Consider the following 23,239-nt stretch of genomic DNA (forward strand, 5'->3'; position numbering starts at 1 on the left):
TTTATTCCAGAAATTAATCTAATACTTAAATACAATTCACAATCAAAAGGGTAAAGACATTTTCATCCTTCCCTTTGCGTCTGTGGGTTTTTCACCATTGACAACTATTTCAATATAATTGGTTTTCTTTGTAATATTTCATGCACTAAAAACCCAGTTCTTAGATGAGATCCATAGACTTTATCAGATACAAAAAGATCAAGAACCTTCACAGTAGATCACTTTTCCCTTCCCAGTTATAAAGTTTTTAGTATGGGTGGTTGGAGTTCAATAGCATAGTAGATTTAAAGCTGGAATAAATGATAACTCAACTCCCTCATTTTATGGGAGCTAAATGCTAGAGAGGGGGAAAGGGATGGACTCAGTTTGAGCAGTAAGCAACAGAGTCAGAATTTGAGCTCTGGTCCTCTGATTCAAAATCCAGAATTATTTCCTCTGTGTGTGTAAGATTTACTCCAGGTATCAGCTCAAAGCATTGATTGCTGAGTGGATTGTTGAGTTAAACTACAACCATCTAGCTCATTGTGATTTTTCTATCAAAATAAGTTATTTCTTAAAATATAAAAGTACTTAGCATGGTATATGGTAGGCATACTACCGATAGGCTAGATAACTAATTGGATCATATCTAAAATGTTTTATTCTCTCTTGGGCAGCCTGTTTTAGAAAGGACACAGACATGGGAAAAGTGGATAAAAAGCAAAAGTGAGCATGGTGGAGGGGCTGTGAGAAAGCAGGCACTGTTGGTGGAGCTGTGAATTGGTCCAGAAATCATTCTGGAACTATGCCCTGGAAAGTCATAATGATATCCCTGGGTTAAAGGGTAGGAATAATACAATCAGGCCTATGCCCAAAGAGATCAAAGAAAGTAAAAAAGGACCTATACATACAATAATATGTATAATGGTTCTTTTCATGGCAACAAACTACTGCAAACTAAGAGAATACCCATTAACTAGGGAATGGCTGAACAAAATACGACATGTGAATAAAATGAAAGACTATTGTGCTGTAAGAAATGATTTCAAAGAAATCTGGGAAGTCCTATATAAACAGATTCAGAGTAAGGTGAGTGGAATTAGGAGAACAATTTAAACTACAACAACATTGTAAAAACATGAATAATTTTAGATGATTTAAGTTCTTTGCTCAATGTCATGATCAACCGAGATTTTAGAGGATCATGATGAAGGATCCTATTTGCCTCCTGATAGGAAAGGTATATTTGTTAAAATAATTATTTTTTTTCTTTTCCATTAGTTGGAAAGGGAAAAGGAGATGGCAGCGGTAGAAACAAAAAGTATTTATGTGTTGAATTTTTTAAAAAGAAAAAAATTCTCTCATTTTTCCCTTTCTGATATGATTTTTCTTAGGCAGCATGATAATTGTGGAATAGAATTGCCATCTAGGGGAGATGGTATGAGGAAGGGAAGAAAAAAATTGGGAACACAAGGTTTTGCAAAGGTGAATGTTGAAAATTACCTATGCATATGTTTTGAAATAAAAAGCTTTAACCAAAAAAAAAAAGGAAAAAATGAAAAAAAAACATTGACAAGCTACATAATTTTCAGAGGAAGGTGGAAAGATGCTGGGAGGTGGGGAGAATGGAACTGGAGGACTTGCTCTGGAAGGGTTGATTGGAGGGAATGAGGATATTGATTTGAGAAAGAGAAGACTTGGTAGTAAGAGGAGAGAGAGGGAGTATACTCTTCATGTATCTGAAGGGCCATCATAATAGGATCATAGACATAGAACTGAAAAAGACTTGGTGATCATTTAGTTCATTTTCTTCATCTTATGGAGGAAGAAACTGAAGCCCAATCCTGAAAAGGATGGTCCAAGATGCTCTGGGTGCTGAATATGAGAGCTCAGGTCTCCTGGCTTCTAAACTCAGGCTCTTTCCATTAGCATTGTTAGAAATTAGACTTGTCCTGATTGATCCAAGAAGGAAGAACTAGTAGCAATGGATGAAATCTTTAGAGGGAGAAATTTTAGACTTATTGTAAGGACTTTCCTAGGAGCAGCTAGATGGTACCATAGTACAAAAATGCCAGGCCTGGTGTCAGGAAGAACCGAGTTCATATGCAGCCTTACATGCTTACTAGCTGCATGATCCTGGGTAAATTACTTAATCCTTTTGCCTCAGTTTTCACATCTGTAAAATGAGCTGGAGAAGGAAATTGCAAATTGTTCCAGTACTTCTGCCAATAAAACCCCAAATAGGGTCACGAAGAGTCCAATATGACTTGGAAAAAAAGGGCTTTCCTATAATTTTGAGCTGTCCAAAGTGGAACAGGCTTCTTAGATTGATAGGAAACTTCCTATTCCTAGAAATCTTTAAATTGAGACAGGATGAAAAAAAGAAATCAAGAAAAAACAAAATCAATCCCTGCCATCAAGGAGCTTACACTCCAAAGGGAGAAACAAACATGAAATATGAAAACGACACACAAGATACATATATAATGCATGGAAAGCAACCTTTGCAATTGGGGTTGGAGGTGTGGTTCAGGGAAAGGTTATTCTTTTGTCCCAGCCCAGGGTTACTGCATTCTGGGTAAAGAAATATAAATAGTAGAATGCTTTTGAGCACCCCCTCTCTCCTTCCCACAGATCCTTTCTCTGGGTAGAGTAAGAATAATAGCTAACATTACACAGCGCTTTAAGGTTTGCAAAATGCTTGACAAATACTATCTCATTTTATTCTCATGAACCCCCTGGAAGGTAGGTGCTATTATTATCTCTATTTTACTGTTGAGGCGCTGAGGCAGACTGGAGCCTAGATGGCCTTCAATCTTCTTAATAGTTTGAGAGAACCCTGAGGAAGGAAGAAATATTAATATGCCTGACCTTCAGGTGGAGGGGGCTGTAGTTTGTGTTACATGGGAATTGGGGGGTTGGGGTGCATCTAGGCTGGCTACAAATGGGTTTAGCCTCCACCAATGGTATTCCTTCAAGTGCAGGGGGACTTTATGCCCCTCTGTTCCATTTAGCCCTCTGCATTAGCTTTGACAAAGAAATATTGACTTCAAAGGTATAAAACAAATAAACAAACAGGTTAGCCCAGTTCTAGAAGGCACAGTCCCTGTCCCAAACACAGTTGGGCTTCTCAGGGATTCCATGCTGGAGTAGCTTGCTATATCATTCTGCCTGGTACCCTGTCTGAAACTTCTGGGTCCAGTGGGGATCACTTAGTGTACCTGAAACCTAGAAGGGCAAACAACACAATAGGAACATCCTCCTCCCTTCCTGGCCTATTTCTCAGGGCCAACATAAAAGAGGGAGAACAGGTGAAGGAAGCTCCTCCCTCCTTCTTACCAGTTCAGCTCAGGGTGCTGGGCCATTTGCATTTGACCAGAAAGTAAATACTAAAGGTCAGATTCATACTTGGTTGTCTCCTGACTCCAAGATCAGCACTCCTTTCACTGCACCATACTATGTTTGGCTCAGCTATGGAATACTCGTGTGACTTTGAGCAAGTCAATCAGCCTCTATTACTCAGTTTTTTGGATTAATCAGTAAGAGATAATAACATACAGTGACTATGAAGATCAGGGGAAAGAATGGATTAAAAAATAATAAGCACTGAATAAAAGGAAAAGATGATTTTTATAATCAGGAGGATCAGAGTTAGTGCCTCCTCCCTCCATGGGCCAACTCATTCTTGTAGACAGAGCTGAAGGAGAAGAGTTTCAAATAGGTGTGTCTATTCATAAATCATTAGATTGTTTTCCTATAGTTTCGAAGATCTTATCTTGCACTTAAAGAAAATGGGCCATGGAATAGAGAAATAAATTCCCCAAGGCTACCATCAACTAATAGAGCTTAGAGATTATTCTTTGGGTTTCTTTCTTTGGGATGAGTAAGTTAGCTTATACAATCAGCAAAGGTTGAGATGGGAAGGAACTTAGATTAGGGAATGTCAGAGGTGGGAAGAACCTTGGAAAATGGAAAGTCAGAGTTGGGAGGGGTCTTAGAACATGGAATTTCAGAGCTGAGAAAACCCTTACCAGGAATAACAGAATTGAGGGTGGTACTAAAAATGACTTAATTTTATATTAAGAAAATAAAACCCAGAGAACCAGAATTGGACAATTCTAAGTAGCAGATGAGTCTCTCTCATCAGGCTGTCTCTATTGGAGCCTATGATTTATCACTTTCCCTCCTCCCCCCACTTGTGACTACTGGCTTATTGTTCTTCATTTTCAGAGGACTATGACATCAGAAAGGTGATGTCATGACATGCAAGTGAGTTGGATGTAAGTAAGTCAGGTGCAAAATCACCAGCCTCATTCTCTCCTCAGGAGCCATCTGGGTCCAGTGGCAAGATATAGATGGCTCTAGATACAATGGGAGACTTGGCCTTTATAAGCTCATGTCTTTTTTAGGTCTTAGTTTGTCTGAGGCAACACCATTCAGCGATTAAGAATAGGTAAGAAATGAGGCAAAAATGGCCTTTTTTACCTACTTAAAAGCAAAACAATAAAATATGTCTGGGAGGGGGTTTACTATTTACATTCGCTCTGAGTCATTAGAGCCCAAATGATAACCCAGTGATACTTGGGTTAGGACCTATTGTTGGCCAATCAATAAAGGCCAGAGTGATTTTGGTTTAAGCCAGGGTTCTTACAAAAGAAATGCAACTTGTAAACTCCAAGATTCTTTGTGAAGTTTTAGCAATCAAAATTTTTACTTCTTTGGACAAGCAGACCCCTGGGTAAGAGTAGGGTTCCTATGTGGTTTTCCATAGGGAGAGGAGAGGAGAAGAGGAGAGAGGAAGAGAAAAAGGGAAAAAGGGAAGGAAGGAAGGAAGGAGTTGCATTAGTCAACTGGAACTGGACATTTGGGTCCTCAAGTGAGGCAGGTCCTACTATGCACAGGTTATTGTTTGTTCTTTGTTCTCAAAGAGAATCATGACATTAGGAAAATATGTCATGACTTGAAAATACGTTAGATTTAAGTGAGGTAGAGCTGTTCAACAGACTGAGACTTCTGGTAGTGGAACAGTTAAGTAAGTGTTTGCCAAACTAATCAATCTCTCTTAAAACCTGTATCAGATTAATCTGTAATCTGATACAATTCAGATTAATCTTCTGAATTCCTAACCATGATCATGAAATTCTGGTGCATAGAACCATTCCATGTTTCTCCATTTCTTATCAAATCAAGTCCAAACTTCCTTACTCAATATAAAATGCTTTCCACAATCTAATGCCAATCCATCTTTTCCATCTTTTCTTCCATGAATCCCCTTCGTTCCAAACTGGTAGATCCCCTGTTTATTTCCTCCCATTTCTGTTCTTTTAATTACATTGTTCATTCTCAGTCAAGTATCAGCAATTTCCCCCCCTAAGAACCTGCTTGGTTTTAGTGTCCTAGCTACCCTCAAGATAAAGACAAAGAATAAATCAACCCCTCCTTCCAAGGAACCATGCCTTAGAACAGCTCCCTTCTCCCTGTCTCCTACCCATGACATGCCTCTCTGCGCTCTACACTATCCATCAGTTTCTTCAGACCTTTAGATTCTCTCTCTCCTTTTGACTGTAAGTTCATGGAGGGTCAGGTATTATATTTTTCCTCTGTTGTATCCCATGTTCCCATTATCTAGGAAAACAACAATATTTATTGAATTAAAATGTCTTTAAATTAATTAAATTAAGTTGGACTTTCACCCAAGGCTAAAGGTCAAAACCATTAAATTCAGTTCAAATGTTTAACATCTATATTGTACAATGAATTTCTTGAAAATGTGTAGGTTCCTTGCTAGATTCCTATGGGTATACTCAGTGGTTGTACACAACCTATATAAAGTACTTTCTTTGACTTTATAGAAATTGCACTGTAGAAGAGGGATGAGTTGTCTAGTTCAGTAGAAAGATGATTGGTTGAATTATGGAGGCAGGAAGATTCGGGTTCAAATGTTATTTCTCTACACTAGATGTGTGGTCATGGGCAAGTGATTTAACTTCTATGACCCTTAGTTTCCCCAAATATGAAATTGGAGTCATAATACATATAACACTTCAGAAATTTAATTAAAATTTTTAGAAAGCCACTTTTATTTTTAATTCCAAACTCTCTTCCACCCCTTTCTCTTCCTCTTCTAGTGAGAAGGAAAGGAAAACAAAACTTTTACAAATGAGTAGTTATGCAAAACAAATTTTTTATTAGCCATGCCAACACAAGAAAATAGTATAAAAACAAGAAAATGTATTTCAGTCTGCACTCTGATTCTATTTTCTCTTTATTTGGAGATAGAAAGTATGTTTCATTATGGGTCCTTTGGAATTGTGATTTCTCACTGTATTGATCAGAATTGCCTCGTCCTTTGGGATGGAAAAGATTATCCATATCACGAGAGGACCATGGAGGCTGAACATGGATCAAAACATAGTATTTTCACTTTTGTTTGTTTGCTTTTCTTTCTCATATTTTTTTTTGCTTTTGTCTGAATTTTCTTGCACAATGTGACAAATATGGAGACATGTTTATAAGAACTGTACATTTAACCTATATCATATTGCTTGCTGTCTTGAAGAGGTGAAAGGTAGAGGAGGGAGGGAGAAAAATTTGGGATGCCACATCATACAGAAATGAATGATGAAAATTATCTTTACATGTATTTGGAAAAAAAAACCTATTGGGGGGAAAATAATTGTTTAGTCTTTCAAAATAAATTACCTTTACAATATTGTTGTTTCTGTACACATTGTTCTCTTGGTCTTTTTGTACATTATTTGCATCCGTTTATGTAACTTAGGTTTTTCTGAAGTTATTCCCTTCTTCATTTCTTACAGAATCATCCTATTCCATCATATTCTTATCATAGTTTGTTCAGCCATTATCCAAATGATGGGAATTTCCTCAGTTTCTAGTTCTTGCCACCATAAAAAGAACTGCTCTAAATATTTTTGTATCTGTGAATTATTTCCCCCTTTCTTTGATCTCTTTGGAGTATGGACTTAGCACTGATATTTCTGGGTTGAATGATATGCACAATTTGATAACTTATTGGGGGGATAGTTCTTAAAATTATTTTTGTAATGCTTGGGCTGGTTCATTTCCCTCATATCCCCTCCAGAATTAGAATATCACTGTTGCAAAGCTCAGAAAGGATGATGTATAAATTTCTTTGAAGATCTTAAAATTCTGCAGAAGAAAAATTTATTGCCACATCATAATAATGATCAAACTTGACCTCAAAATAATAGGGGAAAAATGCATCTTTTCCCCCTTTTCTGTAGAGGTGAGGGACTATGGCTGTGGAATAGTGAGTATACTGTTAGAATGAACTGATATTGTGATTCTACTCTTTCTCCCTCATAAAAATATATTCTTTATTATAAGGGATGCATCTCTGGGGAAAGAAGAGGGGAGTGATATATTAGCATGTAAAAATAAGATAGATCAATAATATCTTTTAAAAGCTGGAATAAAATCCTTAAAGTTCTCCATAAATGTCAGCTGTTATTGTAATGCAGTCATATATGATAAATATGAAAGAGAGTGGCATTCAAAATGTCTCAGGAGCTCTGAAGGTGAAGTGCACTTCCTTTTTTTTTTGCTAATCATATTTTATTTTATTTCTAAAATAAAATTTATTACTATCTTTTGTTTTTTACATCATCTATATTTCTCCATTATATTTTCCCCTCCACCTCCTTCCAGAAATCAGGCTCTTATGACAAAGAATTTTTTAAAAAGGGAAAAAAATTCAGCAAAATTAATCATTATATTGAAAAAGAGTCACCTTTTGTGGTAATGTTCCTCCCCCATGGTCCAATATCCTTGCAAAGAAGTCCAAAGATTTATTTCTCTTTTTTGGAAGATGCTGTATTTTCTAACTGTGAGGATTAAAAAACCTTCAAAGACACTTAGTATCTTTCAAAGTGTGGAAGATTGGAAAGGATTTCAACAGAGGAATCATGGGTAGACAGAGATAGTATAGGAGTTACTTAGGGTAGATGGAGAAAGTTGAGAAGGAGGAAATTCCAGGCACATGGAAAGGTAAGAGCAAAGGCATAGAGGAAGAAGGACTTGGGACAAAAGGTATAGTATGACATAAGATGAGAAAACTAGATTTTGGAAGATTTTTGAATGCCATTTGGAGGACTTTAGAGGCCATTTATCAAGCAGTAGGAAATTAGCAAAGAATTCTGAGCAGCAGAGTGACATGATCAGACTCTTGCACATGGAAGATTAGCTAGGGAAACATCATGAAGATGCGATTGGATAGCCCAGAACACTAAGGGAGTTTAGGACTAGGACATGAGGAAAAGGGAAGAATTACAGATAAATACAAATTTTAAAATTTGAGTGACAGGCTTAATAATGAGGTCACTGAGAGAAATCGAAGCAGAAGGAGGGGAAGGTTAAAGTGAAAAAATCACAAGTTTAATTTCAGTTTTGAAGTACTACTGGGTCATGTAGGTAGAGATATCTTTAGATAGATAGAAATACAAGTCTGAAGTCCAGGCCAATGTTTGTGTGTGTGTGTGTGTGTGTGTGTGTGTGTGTGTGTGTGTGTGTGAGAGAGAGAGAGAGAGAGAGACACAGAGAGAGACAGAGACAGAGACAGACAGAGACAGAGAGAGAGAAATGGAGGAAGAGAGAGAGAGAGAGAAAGAGACAAAGACAGCGAGAGAAAGAGAGGAGAGAGAGAAAGAGAGAGAGAGGGAAGGAGGGAGGTAAGAAGGGAGGAAGAAGGAAGGAGGGGCAGAGGGGGGAGAAGGAGAGAAAACACTACTGTGTATCAGTTACTGTGTTAGTTGTTGAGGAGTCAGAGATTAAAAAAAAAAAAGAAATTGTACCCTTCCTCAAGAAACTTGCATTTGAATGGGAACAATCAGTCAACAACCAATTATCAAACATTTATTAAATATGTGTGATATTCCAGGCCCAGAGCTGGGTACAGGGGATAAAAAGACAAAAATGGACTGTCCCTTTTTCTCAACAACCTTATATTCTGGGAGTGAGATGGGGATGAAATATGTTCAGAAAATACAAAGTGTGTTAAAAATTCAAGGCAATTTGCCGGGGGTGGGGTGGGGGAGGGAGACATTAACAGATGGAGTTAGGGGTAGCAATCAGGAAAGGTATTGTCAATCTAGGAGCTCTACTCATATTATTATGTAATCGATTGGAGGATTGTTTAAAATGAATGAGTCATCCAACCAAAACTAAAACTAAGGTGGGGCGCTAAGGGCTTTCTGCAAGGGTACTGACATTCAGAGGATCTTGGGACTGCCGTCTCTATATCTTGTGGTCCTCTGCCAGCCTATGCTCCATGACTTTCTCTTTCTTTCTTGTTTAATCCTATGTTTAGCATTCCATATCTGTCCTGAGGCTTCCTTCACTTCTTCCTCCCTCCCTCAGGAGTGGGATTGTCTGGGAAATATGTCCTCTATCCCGGTGCATTTGTATTTACGGATTAGCTCCTGTGCCTATTCCAGTATCCACATGCTCCGGTTCTGCATCTATCCTTCCCCTCTGCACAGTTGTCTCTGCAGCTTGGACTCAGACTTTGCAAGCCTGGGCCCCTGTTCCCTGGGAAGGGATGCATGCTTCCTGAGAGGAAGGCAAGTTGGTTGAGCTGCTGCTTTTTTTTCTTCTGTTATAGAATTTGTCAACTTGCCACAGCTGACAGACTGTCTCTGTGTCACTGCATTCCTTTCCTTAATTGCTTTTTTTGCACGCCTGTGTATGTGTGGGCACACACATCCCCCAAGGGTGCGCCCATGCCTTTCCAGATCCTTGAGACTGTCTCCCTCGATTTGGTAAAAAATGAACAAATGCCAATTGACAAGGAGGTACACTTGAGGCCAATCTGCCATGCTGGGAGAATTGGGGGGGGGGGAGCTCATGCTGTTTCTGGCAAATTGACTCTTTTTCTCTGATTCCCTAACTTCCCGTAAGGTCCAGCTTATGTCCTGATTTTTTCAGGAAGTCCTCTCTGAGTAACCATGTCCCATGCTCCTCTGATTTGACTGAACTCTTCCTTTCTGCACCCCTACTTTTTTATTTTTGTTTTTTATTTATTTATTTTTTATGTTGAAATACATGTTAGATCCAATATGTGTATACATATTTATACAATTATCTGATTGCTCAAGAAAAACCAGATCAAAAAGGAAGAAAAAGTGCACCCCTACTTTTAAAAATTTTATTAAAGTTTTTTTATTTACAAAACATATGCATGGGTAATTTTTTAACACTGACCCTTGCAAAACCTTGTGCTCCTAATTTTCCCTTTCTAATTTCCCCCTCCCCTAGATGGCAGGTAGTCCAATACATGTTAAATATATTAAAATATATGTTAAACCTAATACACATATACATATAAAATTATCTTGCTACACAAGAAAAATCAGATCAAGAAGGAAAAAAAATTGAGAAAAAACAAAATACTTGCAATAAAGTTAAATTATCACTATACTACTATATACTGGCTTCAATCTTTTCAATCCATCAGTCAACATTTATGTGCTCAAACCTGGGAACATAAATACAGAATTAACAATCTCTGCCCTCCAAAGAGCTTGCATTCTTTTGGAAGGGGCAAGATTTACAGGGAGTTTTTAAAAATCTTATTTTAATAGCATATTATTTTTTGAATTACATGTAAAAATGGTTTTCAACTTTCATTTTTTAAGATTTTGAGTCCAATTTTTTTCTCTCTCCCTCCATTACTTCTCCACCCCCATACTAGCAAGCCATCTGTTAGAGACTATATGTATACATTAATTTTTAAACATATTTCCATATGAATCATGTTAGGAAAGAAAAATCAGAACAAAAGGGAAAATCACAAGAGAAAACCAAAACAAAACAAAAGAAAAAAGGTGAAGCTATATTCAGTCTCCATAGTTCTCTCTCTCTCTCTCTCTTTTCCATCCAAAGTTTTTTGGTATTGCTTTGGATCATTGCATTGCTGAGAAGAGCTAAGTCTATCATAATTGATCATCACATAATGTTGCCGTTACTGTATACAGTGTTCTGGTTCTGCTTGCTTCACTCAGCATCAGTTCACATAAGTCTTTTCAGGTTTTTCTGAAATCAGCCTGGTTCATCATTTCTTATAGAACAATAGTATTCCCTTACATTCATATACCATCACTTATCCAACTATTCCCCAATTGATGGGCATCCACTCATTTTCCAATGATTTGTCACCATAAAAATTGCTGCTACAAACATTTTTGAATATGAGTGTCTTTTTCGCTCTTTTGTGATCTCTTTGTGATACAGTCTCTTTGTGTGATACATTGGAAGGAATACAAAGAAAGGTAAAATCCAATCTTTAATCTCAAGGGGCTGATATTCCAAGATGTGGAGACAACTTGCATGCAACTATGTACAAGTAAGCTATAAACAAGATAAATAGGAAATAATTAGTTGAAAGAAGGCTATAGAGTTAAAGGGAAATGGGAAATGCTTCCTATAGAAAAATGAGATTTTAAGGGGACTTGAAGGAATACAGGAGGCAGAGATGAGGAGGGAGAGTATTCTAGGCATGGGGAAAGCAGAGAAATATCCATAGTTGAGCAATGCAGTTTGTTCATGGAATATTCAGATCAGTGGCACTGCATTTATGATGGGTAGCTTTATGAAGTGGAACAACTGGACTGGATGATCTTTGGGTATGTTCTAGCTTTAAGTTCATTGATCCTAATGTGGCATCCCCTCTCTGGTTTCACTTTCTCCAATCAGGCACGGACATGGGTAGATTGGGTCCCAGAGGGCTATTACTATTAATCCCCTTCAGGGTTCAATGCTGAGGGGGTTTGTGGCTTCAAACCTGTAGCTCTTGAGCCCCCAGTGATGTGCTTCTATTATTAACTATTTAAACTCAATGAACTCTATTAGCTTTTGGAAAAAGAGGTTTTCTCAAAAGATACAGTATGAATAATTGTCAGAACAATTCTCCAACATTGGAGTGTACTCTCATATTGCAAACGTGCATGTGTGCATTCAAACGTGTGCACACAGAAATTCTTTGGGGAGAGTGGGGTAAATATAAAGTAATTTGCCACAGGGCATAGATATTGAGAACATTTGTGGCAAATGGGAAACTTACACATCCAGCATGGAGACATTGCTTCCCCTTTATATAATCCTTTTGAAATTCCTCTTAGGTATAACTCTATGCTGGAATCCAGAGTTGTTCTTTTCTATAGTCTGTAGTCAGTATTATCTTCCCTATGGGTATATGTATCACATTCTCTAAAGCTGCTTCATCCCTTGGGTGACTATTCTCCCGTGCCTATTTGTATCTATTTTTCCCCAAATTTGTCCTTGGTGTGCCTCTCTGCTCTGCCTTGGATGTGTTTTTTCCAATGAAAGGTAGTAGGATTGGGTGGCTGGGTGAGTGGGTGGGAGAAATCTCTTTCCACAAGAGTTGTTTCCTCTCAGGGGCCTTGTCTTGATTGTGAATCTTCGACTCCAGAACTGAAAGCTTCTAGCTCTGGCTAGAGTCTTCTGGACTGATTTATCAATGGACTATTATCTTTAAAAGTAGGCTTAAGGGGGGAGTTACCAATTCTCTCAGTCAATCATGTAGCTTCCTTTCTTGACCAAAGTAAAGAGATTCAAACTTGTACAAATATCAGAGGATATAAATGTTTACATACTTATAAGCTCATATTATTAGATGCATTAATTGGAAAGTGGAGGAATCCTACCCTCATATGAGGAAACTGAGGCTCAAATTGAAGAATTTGTGATTAGATATTGCTAGTCATTGTTAACTAATTCTTTGGTGAGTTTGATTCTTCAGGAGCATTTAATATAGCTCATTATATAATGCTTTTCTCAGGGGCAGAGTCCTAAAGGAAAAAGAGCCATCCAGCTAATTGACTCCCTAAGTGCTGTTTGGATTGGCCATAGAATAATTTTGCTTGGTTTTCTTATTCTCTGTGACAACACAATGATCTTTATATTATGAGAACTAGCTTAGAAACACCTTTGCAGAAACTTGGGCTAGTGTGTTTTTCTGAGTTGATTGGAGGTAGCTTAAAGGGGAAGGAAGGTTGCTACCCTCATCACTACTTTTGTCAGCCTTCAGCCTCACAGTTCAATTGTTTGTCTTAATGATGGTGGTAGGCAATGACACAATTCTCAAGTGATAGGGCCATAATGAATTCATACTCTGAAGGGCTGGGAAGACACATATACATGAAATCATTAGAGATTACTTGTCATACTAGTAATGTCAATAATAATAGCTGACATTTGAATTGCATGTTTGTATTGTAAAGCTCTTTACATCTATTATCTCACTAGCTCCTCCTGGCAACCCTGTGAGGAGCCACACAGGACAAAGGACAGAGACAAATTGTAGAGCATCAAGAAGAGAATGACTGGGTACAGAGATGCAGGATAGAAAGTTTTGAGCTCATGCCATAAGTGAATATATTGACTGAAGAATCAAGGGATGATTAGCTTTGAGAAGAGAAGTATTGGGTGGGGTGGAGCAGAATGAACTAAGATAGCTGTTGGGAGGGCTGTTATTTTGAGAGGGATTAGACTAGGAGGACTGGTGACCAAGAAAAAAGATTTAGGTTGAATGTGAAAATAACAACCAAAAAAAGAACCTTCTCCAACTTCAAAATGAATCTCAGTGTAGAGTTGGCAGTCTTGTAACTTAGTAAATTCTCCATCACCTTCAAGAGGGGGCTGTAAAACCATTTTTGGCCAGTGGATTTTTGTTCAAGTAGGAGTTGACTAGATAAGACTCTTTGTGGTCTTATCCTACTCAGAGATTCTGTGATTCTATCTATGGTATTAGTTCTTATAAAGCATACATAATGCCTATCTTATATATATTCGAGACAACTTTCCAGGTAAGTCCAATCTTTTTCTTCCTCATTTTAGAGATGAGAAAAGTGGGTCAGAAATGTGAAATGACTTGCTGTATGTACATATATGTGTGGTCTGTGTATGTATGTATACATACACATATAGTCTGTGTCTGTGTGTGTGTGTATTATAAATAAGAAAAATGGAGCAAGATTGTAATGGGCTTTTAATGCCAGAGTCCACACTTGCTGCTGTCTTTTTCAGACCATAAGTATCCTAAGTGGTCAGAGAAGAGAGAGAAAAATGAGGTTTGGGGTATATAGGGTCAAGAGAAGTTACTTGGAGGAGGAAATGTTTGAATTGAGGCCATGGAGAAATATAGGCTGCTATTGTTCATTTTTCTCTCCTGGGTGGTGAAATATGCAAAATATGCAGTGTTTATGTTTGTGTTTATGAATATCTGAGTCTGTGTATGTGTATATGTGTGAAATCATATATGTGCATGTGCATATGTACATGTTTTGAGTACATGTAGATGTATGTATATATGTGTGGTTATGTGTATATATGCATATGTGAGAGTGTGTGTATTTGTGTATATGCATATGTATTTGTAGGTGTACATGCGCGCTTAAAGATATAAAGGAGAGGCTGATGAAAGGGCTCAAATCTATTCATATTTAGCCTCCAAGAAGATGGTTGAAGCCTGCTCTTGTTTTGATATACTCTCTAATGAATTCTGACCAACCAAATCCAAATCTTTTGATTAACCCAAATGAGAATACTCTTGGCTCAGCCTCCTATGCAGTCCCTATCTGTCCCAGTCCTCCCCATCCTCTGTAATAACAATGATCCCTGCTACCTCAAACCCTTTGGACCTTACAGGGCATTTTCATAGTTGTTGTCTCATTGGTACTGATGACCACCTTCACAAGCGCTTTGATCTCTAGTACCAAGGACAGCGCTCAGTTCTCAAGGCAATGTGGACTTGAAAGAACAACACCTCTGCTGTATTAGAGTAAGATTAAGAACTCAGGTGGTAGTGTGGTTTAGTGGGAAGAACGATGACCTTGGGGAATAAGAATGATAGCTAATAACAGCTCCATTTATATTAATAGTGCTTTTAAAGTTTGCAAAGCACTCAATAGATAGCATCTTGCGGCAGAGGCTATTATAATTTCTGTTTGACAGATAAAGAAACAGGCTGAGAAAGGTTAAGTAGTTTATTCAGGGTCACAAAACTAGTAAGTTTTGTGGCAAGATTTAAATTCAGGTCTTCCTCACTCTAAGCCTAATTCTCTATCTGCTGCATTACCAAATTAGAATAATAGGTCATATTTATAGAACAACCCATGTTGATCTAGGCCTTTAAATTTAATAGGACAATTCCCACATGATATTCCTATGAGGAAGGTAGAATTATTCCCACTTTAGATCAGAGAAAAGTGAAGTTCAGAGAAGGAAGGTGACTTATTTGAGATTACAGAGTCAGAATTTGAATCCAGATCATCCAGAACTCTTTCTTTATGTTGCCCTGCTTCATTCTCCATTTTCTCCTCCATACAATGAAGGATTTTCAGTGAATTATTTCTAAAGATCCTTCTTGCTTTGAGAGCCAATATAGCTTGGAATGAATTGAGGAATGTATAATGGTCAGAATTCATTTTCCTTCTCTAAGAAATGAAGGGGTAAAGTTAAATGAAGTCTAGATGGCTTGTCATTGAACTAGACAACCTTACAGTCCTAAACTTGTTCTTGGCGCTGTTCTGGTAGTGTGGTGCAGTGATGGAACCCTGGAGAGGACCCAGGCAACAAATCACTTCCTCTCTCTCTGCTTGTTTCCTCATTTATGAAGTGAGAATGTTGAAACAAACCAATCCTTCCTAGTGGGTTTTTTTGACTCTATGAAGCCCTTACAACAATAACAAAAATTATGTTGTGAACCCCTAGGGTAATTTAATATACTACTCACAACATTTTATAGTTGCTTACTGTTTAGTACACTATTAAAACAATTTTTAGAATGAACCCCTTGAATGGTCCTAGAGAACCCCAAAGAGTTTATGAATCACTAAATAGGAACTATTGAACAAGCTAGCCTCGAAGGTCCTTTAATCTATGACCACTCAGCCACTCTGAGTATCAGTTTGTTCATCTGTTAAATTGAAGGCTTTGAGCCAGATAATCTTTCAGGTCCTGTCTAGATTTAGGTCTCATTCCATAATCCTATGGGATTTTTCCTTCTTGCTCCTCAGTTTCGTCTTCTTCTTGAGAAGGTTGGCAAGATGGCCTTTGAAATTCCTTCTAGGTCTAGTTCTATGATATTATGATTCTAACAGAAGGAAGCCTCATCCTCAGCTTTCCAAACAGTCATTTAAGATCCATCCCAGCTTCTGCCTAGTTACTCGTTCCCTTAAACCCCAGCTACTTCTCTAGCTTTACCCCTTTCCCATCCATCTCTTCCCCCAACTCCATCCTTGCTGACTGTGAGGCGGGACCTCCCACTGGAGTTTGCCTGGCCCAGTTTCTTTCTGCCTCACATTGCCTTTCTGAAATGTTTTCCTGGCGGCAAACTGGTCTTCCCGCTGTGAGGGAAAGGAAACACAAATTAGCAGTATCCCATATCTGAGCACTTCCCCTGGCATTTATTTATCCCAGCAGAAAGAGCCCAGCATTTTTCTTCCAAATTAATATGCAAATGAACGTAAGCAACACCTCCCACGAGCAGGTTCGGAACACAGTGGTATTATACACGGAACATTTATTAACGCTATTAATAGCACCGATGCTTTTACTTTCCCCCCAACTTCTTCACTGCTATTCTAACTGAGACTGAGGTTGTTTTTGCTTGGGTATAGGCATGTGGCCATCTTGTGTCATGATTGAATTGTTGGTAAGAACAGACCAAGGTCCATACATGGAAGCTTTAAGGGACAGGTTCTTAGTCCTACTTTGGCCATTAATGCTGTATGAGGGTGAATAAATAATTTACTCTCTAATACTCTGGAACACATGATACCTAAGGCCCTTCCTCACTCTTACATTCCATGATCCCTTCTAATTCTGATCTCTGTATCAAGATCCCTCCAAGTTATAACATTTTATATTTTAAGACCCTCCCAGAGCTGACATTCCCTGTCTTATGGAGCCTTTCAGCTCTGACAGTCTATGCTCTAAGATCCTTCCATTCCCAGCTCTAACATTCTCTGTTCTAAAGCCCCTCTCAATTTTGACTTTCCATATTCTAAGGTCCCTCCAGTTTTCACATTCCCTATTCTTTCAAATGCTATTGATCTATGATAATGCTAAGCTCCTTTATTTATGATCTATGATTCTATTATCTTAGTTTCATTAGGATAGAGGGAAGAAGAGGATGTTGAGCCAGAAGGATTTAGGTCCTAGTGAAGCAGTTGGGAGTGTCCTTTATGAAGAGGCCCTGAATGCTTTGGAGAGAGAGGACTGCTGAAATGAAGAGAGGATGATGAAGTGGTACTTGTGTGGGTAAATTTCAGAGATTTGGATGGTGAGAATAGAGCTGGTGCACTTCTGAGCAGACCAGCTTGTAAAAGATGGCAAGCAGAGTGTGTTGTGAGAATGATTCTAGATGGAGAAATTGGGAGCCACAGGGTTGATGATGGATTCATATACCCTTTGCAACTTCATTAAAATGATGAGAGAGAAGTGATAGAGAGTACTAGTTTATGCTACCCCAGAACATAGAACATGCTGCATGAAGAATTGTAAGAGGTGATGATGTTATTGTCTTATTCAGCTAAGACCAACCTATTTGAATTGTACCAGCTGAACTCACTCCTTGGAGAAGAGATGCCTACTTGTAGGCAGTGAGACTAGGATGGGTAGAGAATATTTATAATGTTTCACTGTATTTTCTCATCTCTTACTTCATTATATTCTAGCAACACGCTAATAGTCCCTGAGAAGAAGGCCCTATTACAACATACCTGCTAAGTTGCCATCCAGCCATCACTTAAAACTTCTAGTGAAAAGTGAAATTTGAAGAAAGCAAAGTTTCTTAGCTTTGTTTATTTATATCCCAGAATTCTTCAGCAGTCAGTCAGTCTGGTGAAATCTATGGACTTCTTCTCAGAATGAGATTTTGAATTCATGAAATTCATGAAATAAAATGCACAAAGTTACAAAGGAAGCCAATTATATTGAAATACAGTTTTTTAAAAAAGAGAATTAAAAAGAGAATTTATAGAACCCCGGTTAAGAACTACTCTAGAGGAAGCCAATTCCACTTTTGGACAGCTCTCATTGTTCAGAATTTCCCCCCTAACATCCAGCCTAAATTGGCCTCTTGGCAAGTTCCACTTTGCCATTAATAGTTGACAATGGTTTAGTTCCATTACTCTGCCAGAGAGATTTGCATCTCAATGGGGACCAAAGTCTTCGAAAATGAATAGACTCATAATGGTGGAATTTCAGCTCTACTGACAGCTCTCAGGGAGATTGCTTTAGGCTGATGGCCCTCCTCACTGTCCCCAAAACTTTATCTTATGGGGAGTTGGTTACATTCCTGGCTTAAGGCCAATTAATTGTCTGCATGTTTTTGAACAATTTTCGCCACTTTTGACTGGGTTAGCCCACCTATAGATCATGAAAATTTGATAGACATGATATACATAGGAATGAAGGATCATGGGTTTAGATTGGGAAAAAACATTATAGGTCACCTAATCCAAACCTCTTGTTTGGTCCAAACTCATACACATACACCTGTACATCCACATACATATTCACACCCACACACATGAATATATGCATATGTGTATACACATATACGTATACACATATACATATATCTATATCTATTACAACTGGAAGATAATGGATTTTCTCTTCACAAAGAAAAAAATTAAAAAAGGAAAAAAATATATCTTGAGTGTATAAAGAAGAAAGGTGGGTTGGATTAGAGTATCATTAGATAGATTTGGAATTGGCTAGACCCAAGCTTTGTTGATTAATAGATTATGGTTTATTTGGAAGGGTAGGTCTTAGGAAAAAGGGATTTGTGATCTGTCTTTGGTCCTGTCCTGTTCACATCTTATTTTCTGACTTGGATGGAGGTGTAAGCGATGTGTTATTATATTTGTAGAAAATATAGAGCCTGGTAGGATGCATTGTATTAATAGTTAATTAATAGGGGAAGCTAGATAGCGCAATGGAAAGGGCAGCAGCCCTGTAGTTAGGAGGGCCTAAGTTCAAATCTGTCCTTAGACACTTAATACTTCCTAGCTGTGTGATCCTGGGCTAATCATTTAACTCCAATTGCCTCAGCAAAAAAAAAAAAAAAGTTAATTAATAGTTAACACATTAGATGAAAAACTGGAATTGAAAATATATCAATAGGCTAGAAAATGGGATGAATAAGAAAATGAAATTGCATTTCATATTTGGAAGGGAACTCAGAGGCCATCCACTCCAATTTCTTCCTGGGGAGAGCTCCCTCTATAATTTGAGAGGTAAGATATTATGGCAGAAAGAATGTTGTTTTAGGATCAAAGGGACTGGTTTCAAATCTTACTTGAGACACCAACACCCAAAGAATTGCTCATGATTATGCAGGTAATAAGTACCAATGTTATACAAGTTATGAGCACCAATGGTCATACAGATAATGAGCCCCAGAGATAGGATTTGAACCTGCGTTCTCTGACTTCAGATCCCAGGTTATTTCTGCTGTACCATGTTGCTTCATTGTCAGTGGTAAGAAGTTGAATAACTGCCTACAGTCAGTCATCAGCCAGATTCCTGGCCAAGCAGGAGCAGGGAGTATAGATAATGTGTTCAGTCTATATGCCAGGAGGTGTGGACATTGTTTTCCAGGGCTCAGAATCCTTGACTTTGATAGGCATCTATGCTGGTCAAAGCATATCTACATCCATCACTTCCTCTAGTCCTTATGAAGGCTCAAAAGCAGGAGTAATTATTCCCATTTGACAGATGAGTAAAACCAAGGTTCAGAGAGGAATATGATTTGCCTCAGGTCACAAAAATTACCAAAAGTCATTGATCTGCACCATAAGCATATTCCACAAGCATATAAATTCATGGATAATGTATGGAATTATAAGAAACACTAAATCCAGGCATATATGGGAAATATCAATCGATGATGTCTAAGTTTCTATGAGTATTTTTTTTTTCTGTATTTAAGGATACGGGAGTGACTCATTATCTCAGGAGCATGGTCTCAAGCCAAAGTCAAACATATAGATTTGATTCATACATGACCTTTCAAAGGCCATGGTTTTAACCACAAAATAAATCTATACTGGTTTTTGTCCAACTAGTACCCTATGCCTAAAATGTATTCCTTTATTACCTCCATCTCTTGGAATACCTTTGAAAGTTCATCTCAAATACAATTTCCTAAACAAGGTCTTTTCTAATTTTCTCAATTGTTAGTGCTTCTGCTCCAACTTTCTCTTTTTTGAAAGTATTTAATTATTTTATAAGTTGAACATTTCACAGGACTTTTAATGTACACAGTGGTTGCTATATTCATATTTTACCTTTAAATTACTTACATACATAATTTTTGTTTCCTTCCCACTCCATTGGATTGGAAAATTCTTGAGGGTAACATTGTTCTGTGATCTGTCATTGCATCATCAAGGTTTCATACAGTGATCTCCCCAAGTCATGCTTAGTAAACAATTGATGAATTTACTTGAACTGAATATCAAGTATTATAAAAAAGTAGATCTTCAAAAATTTCCCATGTTTAAAATAGGAAAAGCCCAAATATTTTTTTAATCACAAAAGTATAGGGGTAAACTTTTTAAATCAGAAGTGGCCATCAGTTCTAGCAAAAATGGATGCACATAAAAGCTGGATTATGGTTTTCTTTTTTAAAAATGGTATTTTAATTTTTCTAATTACATGTAAAATAGTTTTCAACATTGCCTTTTATATGATTTTGAGTTCCATATTTTCCCCCTCCTTTATTTTTTCTCTCCTTCCCCCTCCCCAAGATGGTAAACAATCTGATATAGGTTATACAAGTGCAATCATACTAAACATATTAAACATAGTCACGTGACAGAAGAATGAGAATAAAAAAGGAAAATTATGAAAAAAAAAAAAAAAGAAAATCGAGTGTGTTGATCTGCATTCAGATTCCATAGTTCTTTCTTTGGACGTAGATAGCATCTTCCATCATGATCCCCTTAGAATTGTCATTGGCCACTATACTGCTGAATAGAGCTAAGTCTGTCAAAGATGATCATTGCACAGTGTTGCTGTTACTGTGTACAATGTTTTCCTGTTTCTGCTCATTTTACTTTTTTTTTTAATCAGTTTGTAAATGTCTTTCCCACTTTCTCCCCTGAAATCTTCCTGTTCATCATTTCTTAAAGAACAATAGTACATTCACATACTACAACTTGTTCAGCCATTCCCCCACTGGATGAGCATCCCCTCAGTTTCCAATTCCTTGCCACAACAATAAGAACTGCTATAAATATTTTTGCACATGTATGTCCTTTTTCCTTTCTTATGATCTCTTTGGTGAACAGACTTAGGAATAGTATTGCTGGATCAAAAAGTATGCACTGTTTAATTACCTGTTGTTACCCCAAATTTCTTTGTATTTTCCTTTAATACATTTCATTCTTCCATTTGTTCTGTATTTATCCTGTATATACCAACTTAATCTTATATTGTTTTTCCCTTTAGAATACAAGATTTTTGAGTGTAGGAGCTTAATTTTGCTTTCCCCTTTTGGCTTATCAGAATACCTAGCCCATAGTAAATACCAGGGAAGTTAGACACTTTCCTCATCAGGAAAATGGGAATGATATTGTTGTTGGGATCAAATGAGATAATTCATAAAAAGTGCTTTTCAAACTTTAAACTGCTATATAAAGTTATTAGCTATTATGTTTTGTTATTGTAATTATTGTGCATCATTGCCACAACCTTTGAAAGAACTCAGGTTCATTGCAACATCTTGGTGAGGCATTTGATGTAGACATGATTGAGAGTCATCTGTGACCTGATTCTGTCTTTTTTTTTTTTTTTGACAGTGGGGTTTAAGTGACTTACTTACCCAGAGTCACACAGCTAGTAAATTTTAAGTGTCTGAGGCTGGATTTGAATTCAGGTCTTTCTGACTTAAGGACCAGTACTCTATCTACTGCACCATTTTGCTATTCTATGAGCTGATTCTGAGTCAAGTTGTTATACTTTTCTGAGGAGGAGCAGTATAGGAATAGTAATAGTAGTAATTATAATATAATCATATATTAATATTTGTATTATTATTAATAATAATAATATTAATATAATACAGTAATAATATATTATTATTAATATTAACATAATTAACATAAATAATAACAGGAAGAAAAAGACTCCATTGCAAATTCCATAGTAAATATTTGTCCATTAATTGATATTTAGACTTTTCTTATTTGTGTATACGTGGGTGCAACTTCCACTTTCCTCCCTCTCCCCCTGGAGATTGGGCTGTTATTTAAATCTTTTTACTCAGAGCTTAACATAGTGCTTTGCACATAGTAGGTGCTAAATAAATACTTCTCAGTCAGGAAACATTTATTAAGCATCTACTGTGTGCCAAGAACTGTGCTAAACATTGGGCATAAGAAAGGAGGCAAAAGACAATCCCTCTTCTCAAGGAATTCATATATCATATGGTTGGTCATAGAAGGAATTACAAGAAAGTAGGAATTCAGATGTTTACCTCATGGCCAAGAGTTGCCTATTGTGTCAGAAGACAGAAAAAGGCATGGGGAAGTTGGATGAAATTATAAAAAGGTATGGATGTAGCAATGATGAGAGATATCATGGTGCCATGGAGGCTGAATTTGGATTCAGGAACTCCTGGGTTTAGGAGTTTATAGGATTTAGAGCTGATAATCTACACAAAGCTCCCATTTTATACGCAGGCAGACCTTGAGCTCCCCCAAAGGAAGAATGACTTGCTTAAGGTCACACCAGTAATAATAATTCACATTTAAATTTCAAGTTCATAAAATTCCTAATAACCTGGTTAGTAGGCAGTAACAGACTGAAAATCTGAACTCAGATCCTTTACTTGTAAAGATAATCCTTACTTTTTACTACACTAAACTTCCTGATTTATGAACCACAGAGAAAATTACTTCATCTTCTCAAGTCTCAGTTTTCTCATCTGTAAAATGGAATAACAATACCTGTGCTAACTAGTTCACTGAATTACTCTTCTATGATTTAAAGGGTAAATAACAATGGCTAAATCAGAACTATACTCTAGGATTCCTCACTGTCAGGATACCTTATCAAAGGATTTTTGAACTCCTGGAAAATAGGGATAATGTCTCATTTATCTTTGCATTCCCCTTAAGCACACGCTGCAGTGTTGAGTTCATTGTGGGTAAATAATAAATATTGGCTGAATGAATGAGAAACCAGG

At 37.4% G+C, this 23,239-nt stretch overlaps 1 long non-coding RNA gene across 1 annotated transcript in view; it reads left to right on the forward strand.

Annotated features, from left to right (window-relative positions):
- The first annotated feature begins 4,308 nt into the window (after positions 1-4,308).
- The window catches only part of LOC116419328, a 170,303-nt gene continuing 151,372 nt past the window's right edge, over positions 4,309-23,239 (forward strand). The window contains exon 1 of the long non-coding RNA XR_004229599.1: positions 4,309-4,432. This is a non-coding gene — a long non-coding RNA (uncharacterized LOC116419328). The remainder of the gene's footprint in view (positions 4,433-23,239) is intronic.

The sequence above is a fragment of the Sarcophilus harrisii genome, chromosome 5 (assembly GCF_902635505.1).
Source record: "Sarcophilus harrisii chromosome 5, mSarHar1.11, whole genome shotgun sequence".
In the NCBI taxonomy this organism is placed as follows: domain Eukaryota; kingdom Metazoa; phylum Chordata; class Mammalia; order Dasyuromorphia; family Dasyuridae; genus Sarcophilus; species Sarcophilus harrisii.